The sequence below is a fragment of the Brassica napus genome, chromosome A2, assembly GCF_020379485.1.
Source record: "Brassica napus cultivar Da-Ae chromosome A2, Da-Ae, whole genome shotgun sequence".
NCBI classification, from domain to species: Eukaryota; Viridiplantae; Streptophyta; class Magnoliopsida; order Brassicales; family Brassicaceae; genus Brassica; species Brassica napus.
In genome coordinates, this window is record NC_063435.1 from 16,134,259 (window position 1) to 16,150,121 (window position 15,863).

Here is a 15,863-nt window from a genome sequence, read left to right on the forward strand (position 1 = left end):
CCCGCGCAGGTGGTATAGTATATAATTATCGGTACAGTACCTTCAAACTTACCAAATTTTTTTTTTTTTGGTAATCAGACTTTCCAAAATTTCAAACCCAAAACTGGTAAAAAATGAACGGGAATATCATGGTTCAAATAGGGTTTTCCTATAGAGTTAGGATATTTCGTAGAGTTTTCTTCAATTAAACTTAATATTTTCTAAATAATTTGAAATTAATTTAAATTTTTATTTTGCTGCAAAAAAATTAAAATTTTATTTTCCACCACAAAACTTAAACTCTTGTTTCGGTAAAAAATGCAAAATCTTGTTTCCTCGTAAGAAAATAAAATCTAATTTTCACTGAAACATAAAATCATATTTATTGTAAAAAATTTCAATTTTGTTTTCTTATTAAAAACATAAAATATTTTTTCTTCAAAATTATAAATTAATTATTATATTTATCATAAATGAATAAAATAAATTTATCATATATAATTGAAAATAAACTGAACAAATGATAATAACGTAGTAGGGTACTCATGGCCTTAGATAACCTTAAGAATTACAAGGGTTTCCTTCGGTTACCTTAACAGTTGAAGGTTTCTTAAGTTTTTTTCTAGTAAAATTGTTTTGGACAGTTTTTCGGATACCTTAGTTAAGAGTTTAGAGTTTCTTAAAGTTTCTTAATGTTTGACTTTATAATATCACAAAAGGTCCATTCTAATTGCCACACACTTTTCTCTTGTTGATTGTCGATCATACCCTGAAAGCCTTACTCTCATTCTTGTTACATGTTTTGCTAACTATAAAACTGTGTGCAAATAAAATATGAACTTATAAAACTTGAACATGGTCGAATCGTCTGCTTTATGAAAGTTCGACCTCATCTCCTGGTAACTAAATTAAAAACCCTAATTTTTCATTCACCCTCCCCTCCAATTTCTCGTTTTGGGATGTGAAATTTGAAAACCCTTGATTTTGGAATTTGGGACAGAACGCAGGGAATATCTTACACGGAGGAGCAACAGAGACACTGGTGGATTTGATAGGATCAGCTGTAATTTTCACAACCGGAGTTACACAGTCAGGTGTTTCATTCGAGATCAATCACTCATACCTTGATGATACGTTCCTTGGCGTAAGATTATGTTTTTGTGTTGAGATCAATTTCAAAGAAACCAAAATTAGATCTGTGTCTGGGTGATTCAATTTCAAAGATTATATAGTGTGAGATTTTGATGTTGCTGGAAGATATAGAGATAGAGTCGAAAGCTCAGCATGTGGGTAAGGTAATATCTGTTGTGAGTGTTTAGCTGGGGAAGAAGAAGAATGGTAAGATAATGGGAACATGGGACCTTCTCCAAGAAAGCACGTCCACGGAACATAGTCCACAACAGCTAATACATGAAACATTTTAAGATTTGAAACTTAGTCCACGACAGCTAACCTCCCTCTCTCTCTTACGATGATGACATATATGAGATTAGGTGAGTTTTTTCATGGTATATTGTTTGGACACGTAGATTGCAATGTGTATTTTTGCAAGGTGCTCATGAATATGTATGTTAAATTTCAGGGGATGAGTTTGAATACTAGTGTAGGTCTATTCAAATGTTTCATAGAAATCCAATTCTAAAAATTAATGTTTACTAGAAAAGTTCAGGCTTTTATGAAAGTTTATATTACATTCTCGTAAGTGAGTAAATTCTTTATAATGTGAATGTTTGAATATCCATAAGAACATGTCTACACAAACATATACACATGAATCTATCTACACAAGCCACTACACCATATTCTTTCAATTCCTAACGAAACACATGCATCCTTCAACACAAACACACAAACAAAAAAAATCCAAATTCTTACAATTCCACAACTTAAATGATATTTAAACAGATTTTAGTTTTCTTATCCATAATTCTTATGTCTACAACTCATTTTTAATTTATGTTTTCACAATTCACGAGTTCACATTTTTTCTCTATTCACAACATATATATGTTCACATTTTCTCTGTCCACAAACACTTAATCTACAAGTTTGCTTTTTGTATGTTTAATATACTTCTGTGGGTGGTTTATCCACCTAGTATTCACAATATTTTCTATGTTTTTCATATTAAAATTGCTAAAATATATGTAAATGAATGTCAAATATAAAAGATAAAATGAATTTCTTATATCAAATATATTTATTTATTTATATATTTTAAGTTTAGAAAAATAATGAAATAAAGAAATGGGGATGAATAATAATAATAAAAATATAAAAAATTGCACCTCATTCATTTAAACATGTGAATCTAATAACATTTTGGTTCTTTTTAGTTACACTTTCATTACACCTTAACTAATTTCCAATCATTACTTGTTAGGAAAAATGTATTTCGGTCCAAGAACATCTTTGAAACAAAAAAAATGTGCTTTTTCAGCGAAATGTAATTAGATATTAAAAAAAAAATACAAAAGTGATAGTCCACTCTTTTAAGAGAATGTTATGTAAAAGGACACATCTTGTGTTTCATTTTCACCCGAAGACACATTGTGTATTTGGAGCATTTCTTGCAGACAGCTGTCTTTTTAACGAAAATGACCATGTAAACAAACATCTAGAATTTACTTTAGTCGAGACATTCAGTTGGTGTTGGCATTTAATGCCTAATTTAAAGAGGTATGAGGTTGGTGTGTGGGTTTGTGTGAATTAATTTGGACTCTTAACTAGTTTATGTATATATATATGAGCATCAATATAATCTTAAGATGTCATTTATCAAATCAATCCAATGGTCAGAATTTGTAGGTGAAAAAAAAGATTTTATGATTTTTTTGTGCTTTCCGACATAAGTCTCTTCACCCTTTTCTAGGAACAATTTTTTTTTTTTTTGCTATTTACAATTAAAATCAATTTTATACCTCCAACATATTTTTATTCATATTTAATTCTTAATTTGAAGATACAAAAATATATAAATCTGTATATAGAAATATTTTTTTTTCTTATTATTTTGATATCCATATTTATATATATTTTAATTTTTCTTAAAATTTGATTTTAGTACAACATTGTGGACAGTGTTTTCGTGGATATATTTTTTGATAGAAGAAAATGAGTAGATGTATCTATAGTGGTTGGTAGAAGAGAATGAGTGAATATATCTATAGTGGATAGGTTCTTGGTGCATAGGTTTGTGTCTATGGTGGATAAGTGTTTATGGACAAGAGTTTGTGGACAAGTAATAATCTCAAAATCCATAAAAAAAAAAAAAGTAATATGAGATATGTGGACGAGATAAACGCGGATAAGAAAAAGTTGTGGAAATGTTCTTGTACACATCCATTAGTAAAAATTGCATGTTAACTTAATAATAATCCAAAATCTCATCCATTTAAGAGCTTGGGGTCAATTCAAAAGGATTTATATGCAAATTTGAGTGTTTAAGATCAAATTCAGAACAACGACAAAGTTAGAAGATGAGATGTACAAATAAGTAAAAGTTGACCATTGTTGCTCTTCAATTAAGCTTTGGAACTGCAACAAAAAGGAGCTTTGATGGTACTTTGTAGACAAAAGTCTTCATTTTCTCTGTATTGTCCTATTTATTTTTAAACTCATCTCTGATATATCTTCATCTGCTTCTGAATCATTAATTCCTCTCACGCGAATCATTCGACCATCCAGCTCATCATCTTCTTCTTCTATGCATCTTCATACGTTTCTTCGTTCTCTTTGTCATCTACGAGATCTAATTCATCGATGGAGAAGGATTTTGCCATGAGTGAGGCAATAGAAAGAAAATGAAGCATTTTTGAATAAAATGATTGAAAACCAGACTTATTACGTATAATTGATTGAGAGAATAAAGTGAAGACACAAATGATTTATGGAAGAAAGAAAGATCGTGAGAGGTTAGATATTTTGCGATTTAGATAAATTTAATTTAAAAGATGGTTGGTTTCAAGATAGGAAATCGGAAAAAAGGATTATTTGTCTTTTTTAATTACAAAATCCAACCAAACACATTTCCACACTGGTTAAAGAGCAGACCAGTCAATTTAATGAATGAAAGTGCTCTATAGGTTCAATATACGTTTGTGGGAAATTGGAATGATAGAATGTGTCCTTGAGGGTAAACTTTTTCCTCTTTTTAACACAGGAACATCCATATACATAGGCAAAATGTCGTTAATCAAACTCATCTTTTCTTCTAAATTATATTTTAGAGTAACTTTTAGCAAGTCTTCTTGAAACTTAACCTTTAATATCACGTTATTTATTGATTTCACCAACAAGTACATGCAATACTTGTAATATAGTTTGAAGTTTTACCATGGATTTATAATAAGATCGAAAAGTTGAATAATTATTTCATCATTTTTTATTCTGCTTAAGCAGAAACAGATTCTGTTCCGCAAACTGGAAGGTCACGTTCGAAGTACAGACAAGCTTGAAGGATTGGATTGCGCTCGAAGAAATTTGTAGGCTTCAAATCGAAGCTAGAAGAAACCGTGGGCATTATTGGAAAATCTTCTTGACATGGAATGTGATGAAATCCAAGTGTGTACCATACCACTATGTCTTTATTTTCTATGTATCTATCCCTGTTTCAGAACAAATAAACACATTAATTTAAAATCATCAATGACTAACGATAATATGTATAGTTACAACTCTATAAACTATTAATTATAGAGTTATTAATTTAAAGAGAATTTTATGAAATTTATATTTTAAAGATATCTTTTATTTAACAAGAAAAAATATATTTCATTTCAAGATATTATATATTAGTTAAATTTTAAGGCTTTGTATTTTATCTATTTTATTATATTATTTAATATATTGTATATGGAATACATATCATAAGATAGAATGAAGGAGAATGTTAATAGTACTGATATTAAGATATAATACAGATAAATTTTATGTGTAATGCAATAAAGTAACTGCAAATTATCAAAAAAGATGAAAGTTAACTTAAAGACAAATAAACAATAAAATGCTTTTTATGGTTATATAAAAAATTATATAAATTTATCATTTTAATGGAACTACTAGATTTTGACCCGCGCAACCGCGCGGATGTTTGTTTTTACTTTTTTTTATACATAAATTATTATTTTTAAAAATTAGTGGTATATTTTTTTAACATTAATCATATACTTAAATGTTTATATAACTATTTCAAATATAATAATTTTATAATTTACATGTTATAATTAATCATTTGGTTAAAACCGTATGTATTTTCACTTCTTATTATATATTTATCTTATTGTATTTGCATTTAGTTGTTAAGCAAATTAATATATTTATGATAAAACATATTTAAAAATTATTTTGTATTTACTTTATGCTAAATTCTGACCCGTGTTTCAAAGCTGTATTTCTTTTTACAAATATTTTTTATGCTTATTCATTTTAGATAATATATTATTGTATATACAAAAGTTTAAGATATGTTAATTTTTAGACATGTATTATAAGGTTTGTTAATTTTAAGCCGTTCTATCATCATATTATATTTTTAAAATAAACAATTTATATTTATAAAAATAAAATTTATAAATTTATCAATTGAATATATTTTATCATATTTATTTAAGTATAATAATTGTATTTTAACATGATTGTGACTATAAAGTGGATAAAATATGATATAATTTATTTATTTTTCATTTTATAAACGATAACTTAAAATACATTAAATTATTGTTAAAATACTCTTACACAGATTTATTAGAATTTTTAAGTATAATTTATAAATATATATTATATTTGAAATGAAAATATATTATGATTAAAGTAGTTACAAAGATTTTATATTATAAACTTTAAAGAAATACATGTTAATTTTTATACATGTATTATATATTTTGCTTAACCCATCTTACCAACGTATTAGATTTTATTTTTGAACATAAATATTTTATACTTATGAAAATAAAAATTATAAATTTAATACAATTTTATTATACTTAGCTCAATATAATATTTTTTTAATATGATTGATTATGATTATATAATATATAAATATTACAGAATTTTTTATTTTATAAACGATTACTGAATTTATTAATGTATAATAATATTTCAAACTAATTTCGAAATTAGTGAATAATATTTAAATATAATTTCGAAAATGAAGATCTTGTAAAAATATTTTAAAACAGATTTGTTAGATTTTTAAAATAAATATATTTATACTTAAAATAAAAAGATATCAAAAGATATTATGATTAAAGTATTTTAAAGATTCTATGTATTATTAGTCTTAATAAAATACATTTAATAAAATTTTTAAGTGATGGTCCAAATTAAAAAAAAATCACACATGAAAAAAGTCATGACTTCTCTTTTAATATATAAGATATTTACTTTTTAGTAAATATTACTGTCTTATTAAATTATGTCATATTTTATTTTGGCTGAACTTATGACCAATTTTTTTTTATTAATTCATCGTGTTTATTAATTTATCGAATATTACTTACCTCTCAGACCAAACTGCAAGAGTATCGTCACCATGACTTTGGTAAGTGAACAAACCACCAGCCCATTGCTCAGACATATTGTATGGAGTGACCCATATTTGATTATTGGTAAAAGCTCCTCTCTTCTGCGGCGGATCATCGTGGTCAAGCAAGCTAGCAGCCGTGGCTCTAGGTACAATCTTGTAGCCCGTTGGGTTACCGACCCTAGTGGTTTTACCAGAATTGATGACGTGGAATTCTGATGGATCGTACAAGCTAAGCCTGATCTGGCCTTCCTTTTCAGTTTTTGCAATGTTTCTAACAGCTTTCATGTAACTCTTCCTTGGTGACTCACCCGGCTTAGTCTCCTGCCTCTTTAGGTTCACTTTCACAAACGAATTGTCCGGGCCATCGACATCGAGGTCAAGATAGAAAGTGACGTAGTGGTCGTGAATTACTCCTATTACATTTTCAGATAGAATGGTGCCATAAAGCTCTTCTTCATTACCTTCTTTGTCTTTCTTCACTTGGTTCTTGTTCTCATACGCTGTCCCTTTAACCATCAAGATTCCACTGAGCCCGACCTATTTTCCACAGTACCAATAATAGATATTCGGTATACAACATTTACAATCTTTTTATAACATAAGACTGATAAGGAAAGTTAAAGTACCTTAGGTCTCATAAGCCCATCAGTTTCGAATTCATAATCAATGATGTAATCGTAGTTACCCACTGAGGCTACCATTCGTACCACAAGCGTCAACTTTGGTCTTACTTCCCTTATCGGCTAAAAGAAAATTGTAATTAATCGCTTTCTATCTTACACTATGTGATGCTGATATTTTGAGTGTGACTACTCACTAGCAGCATGTCACCATTTTTATGTTGTAGTCTGTAGATGTCTTTTTATCTTCGTCCATACTATATCATAACAATCTTCGGTTTGCCCAGTGAAATCTCCATAATAATATTTTTGAAAGAATTGATTTGTTCATTATCAATTGGGTTTCAACTACTTTATCATAAAAATTAGGAAAAACTGGATTTTCAACTACAAACTCATAGGTTTTGGTTTTTAACCCAAAAAAAACACTCATTTATATTGACCGTCTTTTTATGTAAACTAAATTAAATGATATATTTTTTTCTTTCAGGAGTTTATTGGTAGTGAATGTAAACGTGACACTACAAGAAAACAGCGGTATTCTGACGGACGTTCCGACGGAAAATGAATTCCTCGGAATATACCGAGGAATTTCCGAGGCAATTCCGAGGAAACACAAAATTTGGCTTCCTCGGAATTTCCTCGGAATATTCCGACGGAATTCCGAGGAAAATTCATCTCGTCGGAATATTCCGACGGAATACCGAGGAAACTAGTATTCCTCGGAAAAAACCGATGAATTCCGAGGAAATATTATAGACGTTAGAGAGCCGTTGGAGAGCCGTTGGGGGATTTTAAAAATTCCGAGGAAATTCCGACGAACTAGCCGTTTGCATCGGAATTCCGTCGGAATTTCCTCGGACCGTCGGCAGGATTTCAACTATAAATACAAGCACCCCTCTTCCTCTTCATTCACTCCATATCTTCATCCTCCCTCTCACTTTCTTTACACACGAATTTGATTCATAAAAAACATGTTTTCTTTAAATTATTTTCGTTCTTGGATCGATCGACCTCATTTGGATCCGAACACGAGATTGCTTACGGAAGAATACCAACAAGGTATAACCGAATTCATGGGGTTAGTTCACCGACAACCGGAAGCAAAAACAGGTATGTTAAGATGTCCTTGCTCTAATTGTAAAAATAAAAAAGTTATTAAAGAATGGGATGTTTGGACTCATCTATATTTGAGTGGGTTTACACGAAGTTACAAAATTTGGTATCATCATGGAGAAACTGATTATGAACTTGGTAGTACTAGCGAACCTCAGCCAGCGGTTAGATTAGAAGATCCAATTAGAACGGATGTAGATTACGGTGTAGGTACTGAGCAGATGGTAAATGATCATTTTAGAGGGGAAGATTTACCCAATGCCGAAGCTAGGAGATTTTATGATATGTTGGATGCTGGAAAGCAACCATTGTACGAAGGTTGCAGAGATGGTCATTCAGCTTTATCATCTGCTACAAGATTGATGGGCATTAAGACGGATTATAATTTGGCTGAAGACTGTGTGGATGCGATTGCTGATTATGTAAAAGGTATTCTACCCGAAGATAATGTAGCTCCTGGCTCATACTACGAGGTTCAGAAACTCGTAGCTGGTCTTGGTTTATGGTATCAGGTAATAGATGTATGCAGAGACAACTGCATGATTTATTGGAGGGCGGATGAACAGCGGGTTTCATGCAAATTTTGTGGGAAGCCTCGTTATAAAGATACGAGTGGAAGAGTTCCAGAACCATATAAAAGGATGTGGTATTTGCCTTTGACGGAAAGGTTGCAGAGGCTGTATCTGTCTGAACGCACAGCGAAACCAATGAGATGGCATGCGGAGCACTCAACAGATGGTGAGATCAGACATCCTTCAGATGCAAAAGCGTGGAAGCATTTCCAATCAAAGTATCCCGACTTTGCGTATGAGAGAAGAAATGTCTACCTTGGATTATGTACTGATGGTTTCAGCCCGTTTGGCAAGAGTGGAAGACAGTATTCTCTATGGCCAGTCATTCTTACACCATACAACCTACCCCCAAACTTGTGCTTGCGACGAGAGTTTTTGTTTCTCTCGATTCTCGTTCCCGGACCAGAGCATCCTAAGAGATCACTTGATGTGTTTCTTCAGCCACTAATATATGAGTTGCAACAACTATGGACTCAAGGTGCTGAAACATACGATATTTCGTATAAAGAAAACTTTCAAATGCGGGCAGTACTAATGTGGACAATAAGTGATTTTCCAGCATATGGTATGTTATCTGGATGGACAACGCATGGAAGGCTATCATGTCCATATTGTCAAGATAACACTGATGCTTTCCAACTAAAACACGGAAGGAAAACGTGTTGGTTTGACTGTCACAGGAGATTTCTACCACCAGATCATCCATATCGTAGAAGTAGGAATTTGTTTACGAAGAACAAGAAGGTGTTTGACAGTCCACCTCCGGAAATTCGTGGGAAAGATTTGAAGACACAACTTAGAGATTTTGGTGCAGAAAGGACGCCAGACGTCGGTGGACATGAGCATTTTCCGGTAGATGGTGTTGGAAACCTACATAACTGGCACAAAAAAAGTATTTTTTGGGATCTGCCTTACTGGGAGGATCATCTACTAAGGCATAATTTAGATGTCATGCATATCGAGAAGAACTTTTTTGACAATCTCATGAACACGATCCTTAATGTTCAAGGTAAAACAAAGGATAATTTGAAGTCAAGACTGGATTTAGTCGATATATGTGCTCGTTCAGAACTTCATGTTGATGAGAGTGGTAGGGCTCCTTTTCCCATATACAGACTTGATGCAGCGGAAAAGGATGCGTTCTTTGATTGGATTTCAAACGATGTGGAATTTCCAGACGGTTACGCATCTAATTTGCGTAACTGTATCGACAGAAAGGAAGGAAAGTTTACTGGCTTGAAAAGCCATGATTGCCATGTAATGATGCAGCGTCTCCTTCCGTTTGCCTTCAAGGAACTATTACCACGAAATGTTCATGAAGCAATTGCAGGGATAAGTGGTTTCTTCCGCGATTTATGCACAAGATCAGTGACTCTTGAAGGTATTGAAAATTTGAAGACTAACATAGCTGTGATTCAGTGCAACTTTGAGAAGATATTTCCTCCCTCATTTTTTGATGTTATGGAGCATCTTGTTATTCACCTGGTAAGAGAATTGGAACTTGGTGGTCCTGTGCAGTATAGATGGATGTATCTGTATGAGCGGTATATGTTCCATTTGAAGAAGATGGTGAAAAATTTCCGAGGACTTGTTTCGTCGGTATGTCCTCGGAATAGCGTTATTCCGACGACATACCGACGATTTTTTCCTTCAGTATCCCGATGTTTTCTTGTAGTGTGAACTTTTTCTTACTACATATATTTTGGTTTTTGAATAATGCAATTATGGATTTTACTAAGTTACAATTATAAACTATTGGATCTTTATAATAAAAACACACAATAAGGATAGAAAAACACCTTAGGAAAACATGTTTTAATTTTATTTTATTTTTGCTAAAAACATGTTTTAATTTTATTTTAGGTTGATGAATCGTTCTAAAAGTTTTAAAATTGTTCATTAAATCATGTAGTAAAAAGTCTTAGAACTAGTCAAAAGCTCAAACTATGTGGTATTTTTGGAGTGATCGATTGTAATCTTGGAAACGTAAAGTTATGGTATTTGGAAGTTGTTTTCGAAATATATATGGGCAATGCCGATTTGCAAAGGTGTGTTGTTAAAAATATATACAATCATACAAAAGTTGAAATTGGGTAAAATCTAGTTTTCTAAAATATAATTTTGAATACTTTAATAAAGACAAAGTTATAAAGTTGATAAAGAAAATCTAGACTTATCGGACAGAAACATTTTAATAACACGTGATTTGATATATTAATCAATTAATTGTTCTGGAAACTATAATAGATTTATAATCTCAAGAACTTTTAAGATAAAGTTGTGAAGATTGAACTGGAATCCAAAGTCACGGAAATACTTTTCATGTAATAATAATATAAAATAGAGAAGAACAAAGAATCTTACCGGTAAGCCGGTGACGGGATTTTCTGAGTGACGCCATGCAATATCTCCGGCGTAACTCTCAAACACATATCATATTCTCTCTCACGTACGGCGTTCCGTCAGCCGCAGCGAATATTCCGTCCATATAAACAGCGTTTCTCGGACAATCGTTAAGCGGCTCAAGCGGCATCGCTTGTAACCCGAAACCATACTCGCCTGCGTCCATATAAGTCTTGAAGTACCAAGCCTCCGATGGTATACGGAACAAAAAGCTCCGACACAAACCCTTTGTACATCACATCACGTGTCTCTTGTGTATCCGGGTCGTGGAACCTGACCCGGGATATGATCAACCCGGCTCTCGGGTCGGGTTTCAAGTGAAACTCCCAGTTTGCCCATTTTACTAGATGGTTGTCTTCGATTACGAAGCTTGGTCCACGTGGCTGCTCCATGGATATTGGGTTGAGGATTCGGGTTTTATCCAGGGTCGGAAAACTGGCGAAACGGTAATCGATCGGTATTGTTTGGACTGGGTATGAGTATTGCCCGACCCGTATCGGATACTTCGAGGATTTGCTTTGTGTCTAAATCGTAAAGTAGAGTCAAACCCTCGATTGGTTGCATGTAGAAATTAGCCGTGCCTCGTGTTAAGTAACATTGAATCTTAATTAACCTCGAAGTTTCTTCTTTGTTACCATACCAGCCACTGGAGATCGGGAAACAAATCACGTCCGTTAGATTAAGTCCACGTGAGATGATCGTACGGTTGAACTCCGTGTTTGAGAAAGGTGCCCATGTGGCGTCGCTCATCTCCTCAACAGTCATAACCGGGAAACCCAACACACGAACTGGACTATCCACTATGTCGACGTGAGTACGTGACCAGTAGATAAATCAACGGTGAGCACGTGCGAGTCGCTACCGACACGTGCTATCACAGAGGCTTTTCTTGGTGGGAGTGCGTTTCCTTTCTCCCATTGTCGTACGAGATTCTTGTCTGGCTCTTCGAGTACGACGGAGTGAAGTGCGTGTGGTGCACGTGAGGTGAAGAGTGCGTGAGAGGAGAGTGTTGATCGGACTTTTTGTATCTCGACCAACGTGAGGGGGTCTAGAGGATGTTTTGGTGTATCAGAAAGGTGGGTGTGGTTTAGGATTGTTTTTAGGAATGGGTCGAATGTGTTTGTTGAAAAGGAAGTTTCTTGTGGTGCAAAGATGTGAAAAGGATGAGTTTGTGCGTGAGTGAAGTTAGTGGAAGTGAAAATGAGGATGAAACAAGCCGTTGTGGACTCTGGCTCGCTCTCTCTCTCTCTCTCTCTCTCTCTCTCTCTCTCTCTCTCTCTCTCTCTCTCGAGAGAGCTAGACGAGAGAGGAGAGAGAGAGAGAGAGGAGAGAGAGCGAGAGAGGGAGAGCGAGAGAGAGAGAGAGAGAGAGAGAGAGAGAGAGAGAGATCTCTCTCTCGAGAGAAGAGAGAGTCTCTCTCTCTCTCAGAGATCCTCTCTCTCTCTCTCTCTCTCTCTCTCTCTCTCTCTCTCTCTCTCTCTCTCGCTCTCTCTCTCTCTCTCTCTCTCTCTCTCTCTCTCTCTCTCTCTCTCTCTCTCTCTCTCTCTCTCTCTCTCTCTCTCTCTCTCTCTCTCTCTCTCTCTCTCTCTCTCTCTCTCTCTCTCTCTCTCTCTCTCTCTCTCTCTCTCTCTCTCTCTCTATTTTTGGCCCTTAAACAATTTTTTAATTTTTTTTATTAATTACATAATTTCTTTTACTGATGAGCTGAACCTAATTTTTTAAATATTTTATGTCAAAAAATCATTTATCGTATAACAACCTAACGTTTAGATCGAAGAATATCAGACCTACTATTTGGTTACAATGAAACTTTGTCAGCTTAAGTTTTATATCATGATTTAGCAATTAAAAGTTAATTATGGTTATGAAAAGTTTACGTTCATGTGCCAATCCTATATATCTTCAATGTATTTCTCATTTTTGTGTCGTTTTTCTCATTTTAGTTATTGCGCGATATAAATATTGATTTTTGAGTTTATTCTCATTTCGTTATTTTGTTTTGGTCTGAGATATAGAAAATGTTTAAGATTTAAAATTATTAAAGAGATACATACTTAGATTAAGATCTACGCCTTATGCAGAATAAATATTTTATATTTATTACTCATTTTATGTTTTCTGCATAATATGAAATAATAAAATAATATTTATATATTAAATAACTAAGAAATGAGTTACTATTTTGTAATAAATTTGCATGCGCATATAAATCAAACGACCGATCTTGTTTATTCGCAATCATTATAGGGTAAATAAATCAAAACAATCAATCTTAACATAGATATATATAGTATACTTTTAATATAGATATTTATTAAATAAGGTGTCTACTTATATGATTTTATGATTATTTTCATATTTGTGTCACAAAATTTTACACCAACGAGTTTTTTTAAAATGTGAAATGTTTATTGGTTTCAATAATTTTTATAATCATTTAAAAAAAAACAATGAAGATTTCAGAATTTAAATATTAACTTTTCAATATATGTTCAACGCAGATATCAAAATATAAGTATCTATTTTCATATGATGTATAGTTTAATTTAAACGATATGAAATCTATATATATATTAACATAAACACATATTAAAATAAAATTATTTATTCATATGATTTTATAATCATTGTATCTTATTATAGAAAACAATTTATACCTTGATCAGAATAGTTTATGTGAGATTTTAACAGTTTTAATAATTTATATTCGTTTTGAAAAATTCAAAATACATCATATACAAAAAAAAATCTAAATTTTTATTATATGATTAATTTAATTGTGTAATTTATTTTAATAATAAATAATCAAACAAAATTGATAGAAAGTGTACAGATTGTTGACAAATCTTTATTATTTAAAATCATTAATTGATATATATATCTTATTCATATTAGGTAATTTCGTAGGTTTTATTTAAGGAAATAATATATATAATAATTTTAATTGGATAAATGAATGGTCCATAATGGATATACTATATAATATAACATTTCCTAGCAATTTAATTTTGGACTAACAAAAGTCTCAATTGATTCTATAGCCGCCACACAAGTAAAATTGACATTTTAATTATGTGACAACTCAAGATGACATTTTTTTAATTAGTAAAAATTATATGTTATAACTTTTTAAATGTTTCTATAGGGGATATCTACTTTTGATAGACCAAAGGGAAAACGACATATTTCCACACCAGAAGTTTCATATAGTAACAGTTCCACACGATCTTTCAACCTCGTCTTAATTGCACATATATAGAAGTTGTACAACCTATTTCCACACACTGTCAAAGTTCGAAACCCGAACCCACATGAACGTACAATTAGCTGATTGAAATCGGTTTTTGAGTTTAAGCCTAACCAATAGAAAACCTAATTAAACCAAAGAAGACCCGTTTGCGACCCTATTTGTTATTATAAACCGTAATTTAACTAACCCAGATTTTATTAACCAGATAAAACCCCAAATCTGTTTATCTCTCTCAAGTGTCGTGAACCCTAGGCAAGACTGAAGCTCTGAATCAATTTCGTCGACTGTTCTTTCGTCACACCAGCATCTCTTCGGCACACCGGCCACTGTTCCTCTTCTTCGAACACCTGATGTCCCTGACGAAGCTCCACTTTCATTGCTCATCTTCGGTTTTCACCAGCTGAAGGAGAGAGCTTCTGGGTTAGTTATTTTTAGGGTTCCGGGTTATTTTATGTCTTTCGGTTTGGTTACCTTTTCTGAATCACTAAATTGATAAATAACCGAAGTCATATGGGTTCGGGCTTCGAACTTTGACATTGTGCGGAAATAGGTTGTATTTCTATATATGTGCAATTAAGATGAAGTTTAAAGATCGTGTGGAACTGTTACTATATGAAACTTCTGGTGTGGAAAATATGTCGTTTATTCTAGACGAAACAAAGAGAATCTATGTTTTTTTTTTGTCAACCCATTTTCCATTAAACGGAAACATGTGCCCAATGAGCAATACATTTACAAGTGAAATCAAACCAAACCCTTCACAAAAGCCCAATATTAAGCCCAACACAGAAAACATTAAATTGATCAACCAAAAGACATTTGTCTTTCAACGTGTCTTGAGCTAGGGCTTCATAGACGCCACGTGTTGCACGAAGGGAAGAGGTTGCAGAGTCGCCAGAACCGGCACCGACTCACTCTCCTCCGATGATCCGAACTGAGCGATTTTCAGACGTAGAAACTTGATTCCACTTGATTACTTCCCTCTCACCATCGCCTCTTCCTCTCAAAATCTTCTTCTTCTTCTTCATTGGATGTGACATATACCAAGAAGCTTCAAACAATTTAGTTACAGCCGTCGTTGAAACACCTACTCTTATAGTAAGCTTCAACTCTTCTTGAACTGGACCAAACTGTGAAGACAAACATGAAAAACTCAAATCTTCATCCCTTAAGAATACTTTGCCTAAATTTTATAGAAGCAAAGATTGATTTCATCAGGGAAAAAGATCGAGGATGGCCAACAGAGAATAGAAAATTTGGAAAGGCATCTGGGATACGAATTAAAAACGAGAGGAGAAGCTTCACATAACTCCGAAATAAATCGGATATTTTATTAAAATCAACAAAAAACAGAGACAAATAAAAAAAATTGAAGAACTGCTTTGCTTATTGATTGA

General features: G+C 32.7%; 1 pseudogene; it reads right to left on the reverse strand.

The window, feature by feature from the left end:
* Nucleotides 1-3,353: 3,353 nt before the first annotated feature.
* LOC106395763 lies at nucleotides 3,354-14,850 on the reverse strand (annotated as a pseudogene).
* Between the last annotated feature and the right edge of the window lie 1,013 nt (nucleotides 14,851-15,863).